Below are 12842 nucleotides of genomic sequence, written 5' to 3'. Positions count from 1 at the left end.
CAAAATTGACCCCACACTCAGTTATGCAAAGTAACTATTTATTAACTCTGAGAGTTTCTGTGGGACAGGAATTTGGACAGGGCACATTAGGAGCAATGTATTCTGTTATGTCTGGGATCCCAGCTTGAGAACTTGAAGCCTGGGGGCTGGAATTATCCAAAGACTCATTTACTTTTTATTTGATGTTGATGTTGACCAGGACCTTAGCTGGGGCTGTTGGTCAGAACACCTACACTGGCCTCTCCATGTGGCTGTGTGGCTTCCTCACAGCATGGTGGATGGGTTCAGAGAGAAAGAGAGGGAGAGAGACTGTCAGGTGGAAGATGTTTTGTCTTGTCTAACCTAGCCTCAGAAGTCATACTGTGTCCTTTTTACCACATTCTATGCATTGGAATTAAGTCACAAAGGCCACAGAATTTTCAGACACATTTTAACGCAACCACGGGTCTGAACAATTGCCAAAACCCATTGACTGAACATTTAAGAATTGTTCATCTTATGGTATGTCAGTTATACCCCAATTTAAAAAATGGGGAAAAAACCTTCTTTGACCCTAGAATAGAAGCTCCACCCCATCATTACCACCCATCCCCCTTGCCCTGTTTTAAAGTAAAATAAAAGCACTTATCACAGTCCAACACAGTATTGCATGTTGTTTTTTCACTTATCTACTATCTCTCTCCCACCTCAAACAAGACTGCAAAGTTTAAGAAAGCAGGCATTTTGTGCCCAATACTCAGCACCTACAACAGAGTCCAGCATGCATCAGCTGCTCAGTCAAGATTTGTCAAATGTGACTGAGTATGTTGAATGGCTCCAGGAAAGGAAGACCATCAGCAGAAAACAAGTGGCAATAGGCCATATATATCAACATACTAAATGCAGATCACAACTGTCACAGCCATTCAGACAATGGAAGGAGCATCTAATTCTGAACAGTTAGAGCCAGAATGATCCTTAGAGGTGACTTGGTGTAGCTCCTCATTTTACAGGTGAGGAGGGTAGGATCCAAAGGAGGGGAAAGGCTTATTTAAGGTCACACAGCAGTAGGTTTAGGAGCCAGGTGGCATGACTTGGGTCACTAGGTAAAGTTAAAGCTCCAGATGTTTTATTCTTCTGGAAAAGGATAGCTGCTCCCTCTAGGGCAACACCTTTTCAGAAAGGATCATTCCTACCCTGACAATGCTGGCTGGACAAAAATGAATGAAATTTTAGAAATGGGACTATGAATTGGACAATAAAATTCACGCTCACATATTGGCAGAATTTCTGTTCATGACACAGAAGGGCAATGCATTCTTTTCGGAGTTTTTAGGTCATTTGATTTGCCTTGGGTAGTGGAATCAGCTGCATCCTGGTCTTTAGAGTCATAAAATCCTCTTTTTCCCCCACCATCAGCTAAAGAACTCTCTGTAAAAGCTCAAGATTTCTGAGCCAATTCTCAAGAAAGTGATTCCATGATAGAAACATAAAAACATGTTTATGGCTATTCACTCATGAAAAAGCTTTGGGATCCCTATCTTTGTTGCATTTCTGAGAGTGCTAATTAATTTAAGACATTCTCCTATTATGCTGTACTACATCTGGAGTATGAGCAGCACACATTGTGCAGCCTTAAGCCAAATAATGACTCATTTTTGCATAACACAAGAGTCCAGTTCAATGTTTTAGCTCTTATTCAAGGTTTTTGAATGATTCTATTTAAGTAACATCTGTTAGGACAAAGAAACACACTAATTCAGGTGGAAGATTCATTTCAGAAAAGAATATGAGGATCCACAGAACAGTGTGAACCAGGTTTAAAAAGAAGAGACAAGAAATGAGAAATGGTGCTTGCACACTTTATACACTAAATTACTAATGTATTTTCCACTTCAAATTGATATCATTGTGTCATAAGCAAAACCAGCCATTGGTGATTTTTAAAATACACAATTCTTCTCCTTTCTATCTTGGTCCCCATCTTCACGATTAGCATTACTTTGGAGAAACCAAAAGCTGAGCTCAGGAGACATTATGGGGCCAAATCTTGCCCATGATGACGTTTCTTTCTTTCTTCCTTCCTTTCTATTTTTTCTGGAAACCATCTGTGCTTTATTTTTTTTCTCTTTTTTCCTCTTTTCCCCCATTTTATTTCTTTTCAGTGTTCCAGAATTCATTGTTTATGCACCACACCCAGTGCTCCATGCTATACATGACCTCCATAATACCCACCACCAGGCTCACCGAACCTCCCACCCCTCCAAACCCTCAGTTTCTTTCTCAGAGTCCACAGTCTCTCATGGTTTGTCTCCCCCTCCAATATCCCTCAATGAAAATGTTTCTAACAGCAATAGACTTCATTCAAATTCAGCATCACCAAATGGATGATCTTAAGTTTATCTGCTTAAGCAATGAATGAATAATGAGGCAGGATGGGCTGCATTGCTCTCTTTTTTTTTTCTTCCTCTTTGTAATTGTCATGGACCATACATTCCAATTTTCCAGTTTGTGCTTCAGTTAAAATCACATCAGCCTACTTAGATACTTCAGGCTCTCTAAGAGCCATCTGCTATTTTCCCCCTTTCATACTGCTGCGGTGACTCCCACCCGTCCTGCAGAGACACTACAGATCTGTATCTCCCATAAAGCTTTGTACACTGTAGATGCCCAGTAAATGTTTGTCAACTGCATCTATGAAGACAGATTGGCCTTTGTACTCCCATCCTCTTCAAAAAAAAAGGATTTCTCAAATCCTAGATGCATGTTTGGCATGTTTAGAGACAAATATAATTTCAAAATTAATAATATTTGTGAAATCTGTCTGAGGAATGTACTGAGTCACACATGTAAGTTGGGGCTTAATCCTGACTCTGTCGAGCCCTAACCCTGGCCATGTGGCTCATAAGTATGAGACACTGATCACGTGGACAATGAGGCAAATAGAGGAGCTGAACTTGTATGTATCCATTTGCACTGCGACTTAAATATGGCTCACCTGTGAGTGAGCAAGTAGTTCAATGGGGCATGAGTGAGTGAAGTTAGCACATACCAGAGCAGTGGAAGACAAAATCCAAAAAATGAAACAAGAGGACACTGTAGAGGGCCAAGGATGCTAGCCTAAGGAGTGTGAAATCCATTCTACAGAAATCAGAGAGCCTTCCAAGTTTTTGAACAGTGACAACAATGCTCATGGAGGTCATTCCTATAATCATCAAGCATATATTTAAGTAAAATGGTACAACTACTTTGAAAACAGTTTGGTAGTTTCTTACAAAGTTAAACATATACCTACCATCCAATCATTATTTCTAGGTATTTGCTCTAAGGAAATAAAAATGTACTTCCTCAAAAAAAAAAACCTTGTACAGGAATATCCATTGGAATTTTATTCCACAAACTGGAAACAACCCAAATACCCATTAATTGATGAATGGGTAACCAAATTGTGGTACCTCCTCACAACGAGATACCACACAACAATAAAAACATGATGGAGTCATACAGCATGGATGAATTTCAAAAACATCATACTGAGTATAGAAATCCAGGCAAAAGACCATAAATGGTATGAGGTCATTTATAGGAAATTAGAAAAAAAAAACCTATTGTATGGGGACAAAAAGCAGATCAAAGGTTGCCTGAAGTCAGGGGTGAGGAGGGAGTTGCCACAGCATAAAACCACAGGAGGACTTGGGGGGGCAATGGAATTGTTCTATATCTTGGTTGTAGTGGTGGTTATCCAAGTGTATACGTTTGTCAAAACTCATTGAACTGTACATGTACATGTGAAATGGATGCATTTTAATTTATGTAAATTATACCCCAATAAAGGTGAGTGGTGAGGAAAAACTACATTTGGGTACAGCTCTACACAAGGCCAAGAGGAGACAGAAGAGACTTTCCTAAGGCATTTGTCATCTAGAATGAAGATGAGGTAAAGTCTCATAACACAGACCCTATACTGAAGAACAACGGATGTCAGGGTGGATAGGAAGAAGAAATAAAAGAGCAGAGTGTGTGTATATGCGTGTGTTGTGTGTGTGTGTGTGTGTGTGTGTGTGTCTGTATGAAGGGATCCCTATGGACCGGAATTAATTAATAACATGTCAGTTTTGCTGAAGATCTTGTTTATCTCGCTCTTCCCCCAAGACCTGCTTCCATTCCCACCTCCTCCATAAATACATGTTGGACTAGCTATCCACAGCAACCATTTCTTCTTTTCCTCCTCTGCAGTCTGCTAGTAAGTTCTGTGTATTTAATTTGTTTGGAGATAACCATGGTCTTCTTTTTCTTGAACTGCTATTCAAATTGCTTGTCACTACTTAATTTTAAATGTGGTCTTGCCTCATCTCATCATCTGTAACAAGCCCCTTAAGAGAGCACTGTATCCAGGATCTCTAACTGTTCCTTAACCATAGCAGATGGGCAGTTTTTGTAGGTGTTCTTGATTCATCAAGATTTTCAGTTCCTAAAACTGGACTGTGTTAACAACTGGGGGTAAGGAAGAGACAGCCATGCCTTATTATGCTTGTACTTTGGGACTGAGGAGGGAGATACCGGGGTTTGTAAACCCCTTGGTAATTCATCTCCACTCCTATTTCATGAACAGGCCGTAATTTCTATCACAACGTCAAGACCCTTTTCAGACAGTGTCTTCTCTGAATCAAACTGAAATTGAGTTGATATATTTACCCAATAATTTCATATCCCACTAATGTGTTTTTCAATCGAGAATTTCAGCCAGGGTAGTCACATTTGTATGCGAAGCCTGCCAACTGTGGCCAGAAACCGGGTCTCTGTTCAAGACACACCTTGACAAGTGGATTAGATGTTCTAGTGAAAGGCAGATAAATGTCACTCATGTCACTATAAATAAAAGTCTGGGCCTGCTTATCAGCTTGTTGGGTTGAGGTCTTACCTTCAACACTTCTGAGTGCTTTACACTTTATTATCCTTTAAACAAGGTCTTTTCCATCTGGCTTCCCCATTTATACCCCCAGAGGGAATTATTACCGTTCAACTCCTTGAAATATGTGCCTTCTGTCAACTCCCTGTCTTTTGCTTTAGGAGACAGTACAACCTGTGGCCTTAAACAGAAATCCCCCAGAATTTTCTCAGATGTCATCTTAGGAAATGAAATGTAGTAGGACCCTTTCATAGTGCTAGATCTAGGACATCTTTTATCGGCATTACAAGTGAATAATGTTCTAGCAGGCTTTGACTATTTGGGGTTACATTTTAGAGCATGGGATTTGTCATCTAAATCCATGTAATAACAGGCAAGGATTTAGACTCATGGTTTTGGTCAAACCCTGTTCTTGGCAACCTAAGTACATGCAGCCAAAGCTTGCTAAAACATCAGTAGCAGCCTGTACACACTTACACATTTGTAGCACCATTTCCCTGCATTTCTGAGGGATACAAAGCCTACAAGATGCCTTGCAAGATGGGGGGGAGGTTTCCATGGTTGGAGAAATTTAGAGGTGGGGCATACAAAAAGCCTCTAAAGGGGCCACAGAAATGTGGTCCCTTTAGCTCAATTTAACCCAATGCTCCCAAAGTTATTTGACCATGGATCCTCTTTCTCACACACTTCAGGGTGCACTACTCATTGTTATACCTCCTTAGTTAACTTAAGGTATGAGTATATAGTGAGAAGGTTTGCAGTTAAATAGTCTTTATGAGTAAATTTTGCAATGTGTACATATTCAGACCTTAAAAATACATCTTTTGATTATCTACATTCCTGTATTGCCTCTTTGTACCTTTATTTCTGAGCTAAATTCTGAAGTTCAATGAAGACAGGACTGCATATAAACAAACATGCTTGTGTGTTTGTTCACCAAGGTCATGTTCATTTGTAACTGTGAATTATACTTGGTGATGATGAGTGCAGAATGTTTTAGGTAGCAAGGAGCATTTGAGACAACATCTGAATATATAAAAATCTTAGAAATATGAAAAAAAAAGCTTTGCCTTGATCTAAGAGCACTAACATATAGACTCCATTTCCATTTTATATTATAAGACACAGATTCTCAAAGTGTTTGGTCTCAGGACTCCTTTATACTCTTAAAAATTATTGAGCACCCCAAGGAGCTTTTGTTTGTGTGCTTTGTATCTATCAATGTTTACCATGTTCCAAATTGACCTTGAGAAAATTCTAAAATGCTAATTTATCAGTTCACTTAAAAATAGCAAGAAACTTGTGCCTATTATGAAAATAACTCTATTTCCTCAGCAAAAGAAATTTAGTGAGAAGAATAGCATTATTTTACCTTTTTTGAAATCCTTCAACATCTGGCTTCAGAGAGGACAACTGGCTTGCCACCACATCTGCTCCTGATATTCAATCTATTAAGATATCACATCCCATTGCCTCTGAAAAATTCCACTCTACACTTGGAGAATGAGAGTGAAGAGGGAAAATCACATCTGAATATTATTATGAAAATAGTTTGGACCTCATGGCCCCTCCCCCAAAGGGTCTCTGGGACTCTAGGGATCTCTGGACCACATTTTGAGAACTATTGTTCTCAGAATTCAATTCAATAAACATATTTATTTTGAATCTACTGGATGCCCACCTCAAGGTAAATGGAAAGACACAAACTTGCCTCCAGGGAACTTAGAGTATCTCTTTCCACACCTCTTTATTTTCAATCAAATCTTACTGTTATTTCAAGACTCAGTGTGTTCCACTTCCTCCCTATCACCTGATGACCCCGTAAATAACTAGATCTCTGTCTTTTCTAAATGTCTGCAGCAATTGTTGTCTGTGCAGTTCATTTGGAATTTCAATCATACACTGTGGCATGAGACTTTGTTTTTGGTAAAACTGTGACTTATTATTTCATATTTTTAAAATATTTTACATATTTATTTGAAAAAGAGCATGAGTGGGGGTAGTAGCAGAGGGAGAGGGACAAGCAGACTCAACCCACGTGGGGCTCGATCCCATGACCCTGAAATCATGACCTGAGCCAAAAATCAAGAGTTGGATGCTTACTGGACTGAGCTACCCAGGTACCTCTTATTATTTCATATTTTGTGGCTGTATCTTGTCCTTGCTACTGATGGTAGGCTCTTTGAGAAATAATTTATTTTGCTTCTGGTGCCCAACATACATAGCAAAGACTGTGGACCCTAAATATCTATTTAACAATTTGATTTGCAACTTTATTAAGGATTGTGACAGAGCTAATGCTACGTTTTCACCAATCCTGTTTCCTTCTCTTATCCTCAGGCATTCAGGAAGACTATACTTCCTTATCTCCTCTGCAGCTGGGTTGGGACTAAATGACTGGGTTTTGATCCAAGGGACCAAAGTGGAAATAAAAAGTCACAACCAAGCCTGGCCTTTAAAAATACCCAAGATTGCCCTCCTGCTAGGTCTTTTCTTTGTAGCAACAGTGCTGGTCACGTGTTAAGCTGGCGGACTTACAGGAAGAAAGCAGCTGGAGCCTTGAGTCACCATACGGAGGACACCTCTGGGGTGCTGCCCAACCCCACATATGGTAAGCTAATGAGATTTCAGGTATTATTTATTACTGCAGCAGAGCCTAGCTTATCCTGATAGATCAAGGAGAATGTTCACTAATGAAATAGGAAAGATAAATAATGAAATAGAAGATGGAATACCATGTTGGAAGTCAGGGGAGTGCTACGGAAGATAAGAGTGGACAGGAACAAATTTGGGCTCACATTGTGGGAGATATTCATGCAGAAGAGGAAAGAGAATAAGTAGAATTTGAATTGGCAGAAAGGTGGTGGGAAGACTAGCAGCCTATACTCAATAAGGTGGGAATGAGTAGGAAATACAAGGGAGAGAGAATGAAGAAGGCCTTGACATTAGAAAGTTAACAGTAGATGGGGGATGGAAAAATGAAGCTCTACTAGATTATTAAATTGTCCAAAATCTTTTAGGTGGAACTCATGAATAAAATAGATAGGTTTCTTCAAAGCAAAAACCCAATGGATAACCATTCAATGACTAAGAGTTGCTGGGTGCTTAGCATGTTTGGGGCTGTGCTCTGAGTATTTTATCACTGAATCTTCACAGAAATCCTGTGAAGCATATAATCCTCATTTTACTGTTGGGAAAACAAAGGTGTAGAAAACAGGCCAATATATTAGTCATGGTACTCCAGAGAAAAAGAATCAACAGGGTGTGTGTGTGTGTGTGTGTGTGTGTGTGTGTGAGAGAGAGAGAGAGAGAGAGACAGAGAGACAGAGAGAGAGAGACAGAGACAGAGAAAGAGAAAGTGTCAGAGACACAGAGACACAGAGAGAGACAGAGGGAGAAACAGTGAGAGAAAGAGAGAGATAAGCTTTCATGAATTTTTTTCTGGCATTGGCTCACACAGTTGTGGAGCTTGGCAAGTCCAAAATCTAGTGGGGGAGGCTGGTAGACTGAAGACTCAGGAAAGAGCTGCAGTTCAAGTCCAAAGGCAGTCTGCCTGAAGAATTCTCTTACTCAAATTGAGTCTGTCTTTGTTCTCTTAAGACCTTAAACTGAAGAGATGAGGTCCAATCATTGTGGAGAGGAATCTGCTTTACTTGAAGTCTACCCCTTTAAATGTTAATCTTGTTTAAAAAAAAAATTCAACTCTTGCATTCCTTCAGGAGTAAACTGCTGGACAGTAGAGTATGTGTGTCTTCAACTTTAGTGGATCACATGAAATTCTTTTTCCAAGAGATTCTACCAATTTACATTTTTACTATACTTGGTATAGTCAGACTTTCTAATTTTTCTTTAAAGATTTCGTTTATTTATTTGAGAGAGAGAGAGAGAATGCAAGAGAGCATGAGATAGGAGAAGGTCAGAGGGAGAAGCAGACTCCCCGTGGAGCCAGGGCCCCGATGCAGGACTCGATCCTGGGACTCCAGGATCATGACCTGAGCTGAAGGCAGTTGCCCAACCAACTGAGCCACCCAGGCGCCCCATACTTTCTAATTTTTGTCAATTCTATTAGATGTATAATGATATCTCACGGGGTTTTAATTTGCAGTTCTCTGATTGAGACTGAGCACTTTTTCACGTATCTTGGCCATTTAGAGTTGCTCTTTGGGAAAGGCTGGTTCAAATCTTTATCTGATTTTTGTGTTGGATTTTATCATTACTGTTTTTCATATCTCACCACCCAGAACCTATTGGGGTGCCTGGGTGGGTCTGTGGGTTGGGTCTCTGCCTTCAGCTCAGGTCATGATCTCAAGGTCCTGGGATCGAGCCCCACATCGGGCTCTCTGCTCAGCAGGGAGCCTGCTTCCTCCTCTCTCTCTGCCTGCCTCTCTGCCTACTTGTGATCTCTGTCAAATAAATAAAATCTTTTTTTTAAAGGGTTTTCTAGTTTTTCCTTTCATATTTAGGATTATAATCCGACTAGAGTTTTGTTTTGTTTTAGTTTTGGGTAGATTATCCAATTTCATGTTTTCCATATAAAGAATTACTCTAACATCATTATTTTTAAAGATTTACTTATTTACTTTAGAGAGCAAGATGTGTGGGGGGAGGCGCAGAGGGAGAGAGAGAATCTCCACCAGACTTCCTGCTGAACACAAAGCCTGATGCAGGGCTCAGTCTCACAACCCTGAAATCATGACCTGAGCCAAAAATAAGAGTAGGAGGCTTAACTGACTGAGACACCCAGGTGCCCTTCTATCATCATTATTTTTAAAAGTATCCTTTCCCCACTTCTCTCCAATGCAAACTCCGTCATTTTTCAAGTGTTTATACATGTGCAGGTCCATGCATATGCATTTTCCAAAAAACACAATAATAAGTTCATACTTCTCCTAACATGACCCAACTATCAAATCTTACTAACCCTTTAAGCAGAAGGGGATGCAAATTCCTTGGATCACGTTTACTCTTCTAGATACTCCATAACTTAAATACTACTGTATAAAATTAACAATACTTAAATACCGTGTTATATAGTCAATGCGTACTATGTTACATAAAAAGGAGTGAGAATACAAAGATATTATACACACACAGAGACTCATAACAAAATGAGGAAATACAACAATTACAGTTCTCATTTCTGGGTAGTTGGTAGTCATAACTACCCTCTTCCACTACCTGCTCTGTATTTCCTTTGCCTTCGTCAAATACCTCAGTTGGTCTTGGTTCTTTACTTGGTGGAGTAACTAAAACCTTCCCTTCTGAAGGGTCTCAGCCTTTAGCAGTCCTGCCTGAATTGGGTTGTGGTTTTCCATTGACTTTAATTCATAAGGCATGGTGATACTAAAGAAATGCCCAAGAGGTCTCCTATATTCTGGGCACACTGTTTTTTACCTTCACCATGGAGTAGCAGCCCCATTTACCCTGGTAGTCATGGCCCATCACAGTAAGTCCCTTCTTTGCCTCAGTTTAAAATGACCTGGTAGCAGTCTTAACTTATGGTTGGTTCAATGGAATCATTACCGTGTATCCTGGTGGAAGCATTCCTTGCTTTGGAACTAAGACCTATAGGTCAGCAGGGTAAAAGGTCACAAAAACAGTAGGCAAAATTTTTGCTAGTGGGTCACTGTGGGTAATAGTGAGGATGCCACTCCTATTTCAACCCCTCCATTCCTGGACTACCAAGTCTTGGCTATGGGAGAACTAGCATCATATACTGAATGCTGTTTTAAGGTATATACAGGCTCCTGGAGAACCTTGTCTCAGTCTTGTAAGGTACTGATTGCCACCTGATACTCTAACAGAGTTTCAAAAAGTCATTCCACTGTTCTATCAAGCCAGCTGCCTCAGGATGGTAGAGAACACAGAAAGCCCAGTGAATTTCATGAGCATAGGCCACTGCTGCACTTCATTGATATGAAGTGAGCTTGCGTATGAGGCAGAACCATCTATGAACCAGGCCTTAGTTTTCTCTTCTTTTACATTACACCAAGGCAGGTCTAGCATTTCTAACTCTCTCACAGTGGGCCATCTTTTTATCCATGTTTTAGCCAACCAACCAAACTGTCAGAGTCCTTTTTAACCCCCCGAGCTGCAACATTCAATACGGAATCCCTGCTCAGTGTGCCCATCTCACTAAATGTGGCCTGACCCAACTTTCTTCTACCTTATTTCACACAGTTAATATCCATTCCCACACATACTCTCTGGATTTCTGTCTGGATAAATTGGAAAACTCAAGCAGTTCTTCTGGAAGGTAGTGTACTTCATGAGTCACACTTTGCACCTCACTTTTAGTGGCCTGCTGGGACTTGTGTTTAATTATTGGTTGCTATAGCTAGAATGAATGCTTGTGCTCCCCACAAATTCTATGTTGAAATCCTAACCCCTAAGATGATGGCATTAGGAGATGGGGCGTTTGGGAGGTAGCTACTCATGAATGGGATTAGTGCCCTTATAAAAGAGACCTTAAGGAGATCCCTTGCCTCTTCTTCTCTAACGTGACATTACAGTGAACAGAGGACTGTCCGTGAGGAAGCGGGTCCTCACCAGACACTTGACCCCGCTAGCTCCTTGATCTTGGACTTCCCAACTTCCAGAGCTGTGAGAAATCAATTTCTGGTGTTTATAAACCACCCAGTCTATGGCATTTTGTTATGGCGGCCCAAACAGACTAAGACATTGCCTAGAAGCAAAGAGGAGTGGTGAGAGTGGGTCCTGAAGAGAATCAGTATTGTCTTTCAGGGCATCTGCCTGAGGGAAGGCCATTACAGTTTCTGCAGGTAATGCAGAGTAAATCCTCTCAGGTGGGAAGAGAGAGGCTGTTTCTACAGGCAAAGACAAATCAGAGTTAACGGTCTTAAAGCTCCCAACTCCAGGACGCCTGGGTGGCTCTGTTGGTTAGGCTGCTGCTTTCAGCTCAGGTCATGATCCCAGAGTCCGGGGATCAAGTCTCACATCAGGCTCTTTCCTCACAGGGAGCCTGTTCTCTCTCTTCCTCTGCCTGCTTGTGCGTGCTCTCTCTCTCTCTCTCTCTCTGATAAATAAAGAAAATCTTAAAAAAAAAAAAAAAAAGCTCCCAACTCCATCAGTTTTCTCACATGTCCCCATTCCACTTTCCAGGATCTCATTCTTTCCCAGTCAGTGCCTTTACCTTAATAAGAGACACCCTGTAAGGCTGGGAATTCAATGTGTGTTGTAGATCAGTCACTCCCATAATGAGGTTCTGAGTTTGGCTCTCAGCAATTTCAGCCCTGCTGTAGGTGATAAAGGTCTCTTTCAGGGCATATATAGACACTATTAGGTCATTTATGTGATGCTTGAGTTGGGAAATTGAATCCCTGAGCTCGTCATCTTTTTCTTCCCCGACTTTGTTCAGTGATGTTAGGAGAAACCAACTTAAGCACACATTTCAGAACACAGCTCATATGCTCCTCCCACCTTTCAGGTTCCCTCTCCTCTCTACCTTTTACCCTCATCTTTTCTGCTGCAAATTTCAATTTTTGTGCCTCTTTCAGGCAAAGCAAATTTAGCACCCAGTGAATTAATTGTTTACTCCTCAAATGTTGTTACTGGTTGGTTTGTATTGTTTCCTTTGCAAGGGATAGGAACTTAGTCCAAACCAGCTTAGGGCAAAAGGAGAATTTATTGGTTCATGGAATTAAGGGACAGGTTTAGCAACCAAACTGCAGGAAGGGGAATTTAGCTGTACTCAAAAACCACTGGAACCAGGAACTAAAATCTGCTTCTCTCCTCGCAGATGGGCAACAAATCCCACTCTTATCTTTCAGCTTTCAACCATCTGGGAGGGATGCCTTTGCTTCTTTATGGTTCAAAACTCAAAAATGCTGGGCAAGGACTCTCACTGTTCTAACTTACCCAGCTGTCCTTCCCCCCATATGATGTGTATGTGTTCATATAAGAACACAGCACCTCCCAAGGAAACCAAATAGGT

The sequence above is a fragment of the Lutra lutra genome, chromosome 9 (assembly GCF_902655055.1).
Source record: "Lutra lutra chromosome 9, mLutLut1.2, whole genome shotgun sequence".
Classification (NCBI taxonomy): Eukaryota; Metazoa; Chordata; class Mammalia; order Carnivora; family Mustelidae; genus Lutra; species Lutra lutra.
The sequence above is the reverse complement of the archived record's forward strand: the minus strand, read 5'-3'. Positions refer to the sequence as shown.